The sequence below is a fragment of the Salvelinus sp. IW2-2015 genome, unplaced genomic scaffold, assembly GCF_002910315.2.
Source record: "Salvelinus sp. IW2-2015 unplaced genomic scaffold, ASM291031v2 Un_scaffold4824, whole genome shotgun sequence".
In the NCBI taxonomy this organism is placed as follows: domain Eukaryota; kingdom Metazoa; phylum Chordata; class Actinopteri; order Salmoniformes; family Salmonidae; genus Salvelinus; species Salvelinus sp. IW2-2015.
Window position 1 is genome coordinate 11,801 of NW_019946093.1, and position 2,313 is coordinate 14,113.

At 40.4% G+C, this 2,313-nt stretch overlaps 1 long non-coding RNA gene across 1 annotated transcript; it reads left to right on the forward strand.

The window, feature by feature from the left end:
• The first annotated feature begins 666 nt into the window (after window positions 1-666).
• Window positions 667-1,260, forward strand: LOC139026454 (uncharacterized). The gene is made up of 3 exons (XR_011478239.1): window positions 667-780; window positions 996-1,112; window positions 1,236-1,260. It is a non-coding gene; the product is annotated as an uncharacterized lncRNA (long non-coding RNA).
• Window positions 1,261-2,313: the final 1,053 nt, after the last annotated feature.

The window sequence follows — 2,313 nt, forward strand, 5'->3', positions numbered from 1 at the left end:
GGAAGGAATAAGAGGACAGACCCAGTAGACTGAGGGGTTATGTTGTTGCTGTGGACCAATCACCGTATTAGTTTCTATATTGTGATCTACAATAATGTGGCGTAGTTACAGGTCTGTCCTGAAGGGGGCGATAAGAAATCCCAGATGTTTACCTTGCTTCGTCACACAGTGTCTCAGAATCTACAACAAAAAACTTAGATATGTTTAGAGGTAAATAGTTTTAAAAATGGATTAATGTATTCAACATGTAATGATGTGAAGCTAAATTAAACTCTAGACTTTAACCTGGAAATCCAGCTCCCCAGTTACAGCTTTGAAACTCCTCCCATCTCTGGTCAGTGGTAAACAATTCCACACAGCTCTGTCTCTGATGTAAACTACCGTTCAAAAGTTTGGGGTCACTTTGAAATGTCCTTGTTTTTGAAAGAATAGAATGAATGTATCTTATACTCAATCTAAGCTCATAAGAGGTTAATATATTGTGAGTGATAACTCCAGATTACAGTATTATTTATATATTTTGTTACACAGTTGGCTCTCTGATCCTGGAGAGCCCTCCCTATCCCATAACTGAGGGAGAATCTATGACTCTCAGCTGTACAAATACATTTCAGGAAACAAACCCGAACCCCAAGGTTAATTTCTATAAAGATGGAGTATTCATCAGGATTGAGACCAAAGGAGAGATGACCATCCCTGCAGTTTCCAAGTCAGATGAAGGCTTCTATAAGTGTAAATCTAATGAAGGAGAATCACCAGAGAGCTGGGTGACAGTGAGAGGTGAAAAAACTATTATAATCACATGACCTTTTCATAATATCTGTGGTCATCAGTCATTTGTTGTGTTAAAAAGCATACTGTAGGTTTGGAGTTACAAGCTCAGGCTTCATCTGATCTCAAGTCAGATGTCAAATATATATTCACTTTGTCCACTACTTTATTTATTTTCTACAACTACCTCAGAGCCTGATAGTGATTTGCTGTTCTCTCTCCAGGTGTAACTCCTGGACCCTCTACATCAGTCCTAGTAGGAGTGGTTGTGGGCCTGGTTGTTGTTGGTGTTCTACTGGCCATTCTCCTGGTACTGCTGTGTCGATATAAAAAAGCCGGAGGTGAGACTTTTATCAATTCATATTTATCTTTTTGGTTCATGTTTAGGAGAGAAATGTCTAATTACAAAAGTTTAAAACAGTAACGAATTGATACAGTATAATATTATGCATTTCTCATTACAGGTTCCTGTTGCAACAGAATATTCTGATGAGTACACCTGTCTTTCAACAGAGTACACCTGTCTTTCAACAGAGTACACCTGTCTTTCAACTTTTCATACAGTAAAATAGAATCTGTGTGTTTCATGAGTATCTCTCTCCCTATAGGCCCCCCCAGCCCCAAAGCACCAACCTGGACCCCCAACAGGACCAAGGATCTACCCAGGGCCAGGCTCCTGATGCTGGGTATACACGTGTGCAGCATGGTCAGTCTCTCATCCCAGACCACTGTCACTCTCCTCTCTGTAACTTCACATACTGACTTTTCACCATTAACTTTATATAGATGTTACCGTACTCTATGTCCCTAGGCAAGCTGAGGGAAAACCAACCTATTAATCTTTCTCTCTCTTCTTTGACCAACAGGTGGCGCTAACATCTATGATACAATCACGCCCTCAGACAGTAATGACAATGGTACTGGGAAAGGGAAAGGGGGAGACCTAGTCAGTTGTACAACTGAATACCTTCAAATGAAATGTGTCTTCTGCATTTAACCTCCAACCCCTCTGAATCAGAGAGGTGCGGGGGGGGGGGGGGGCTGCCCTTAATTGACATCCACGTCTTCGGCGCCTGGGGAACAGTGGGTTAACTGCCTTGCTCAGTTGCAGAACGACAGATTTTTCTTGTCAGCTCGGGATTCGATCAACAACCTTTTGGTTACTGGCCCAGCAACCTTTCGGTTACTAAACACTAGGCTACCTGTATGTTAAATTTAGCATGAATACATTATAGAGTTTGTTTTGTTGCTGTTTATTCTTCATATGTTTATATTACTAGCATACTAACGTAAGTAGAGATATTAGTGTATTATCTGTATATTTCAGATGCTGGTGCTGCTTACTGCTGGACCAGGTGATGTGATGTATGCCAAGATTCAAACTCCAAAAAGTTGGACAAGAAAAGAAAAGTAACTCTCAACTGTCACATAAATTCATCCAAAATGTAGCAGTGTTTTTTACTCATCAAATTTGATAAAAACATACAATTCTCTTCACCTCCTCAGAAATGACAGCTGATCCAAAAGAAATCCAGTCCCTTA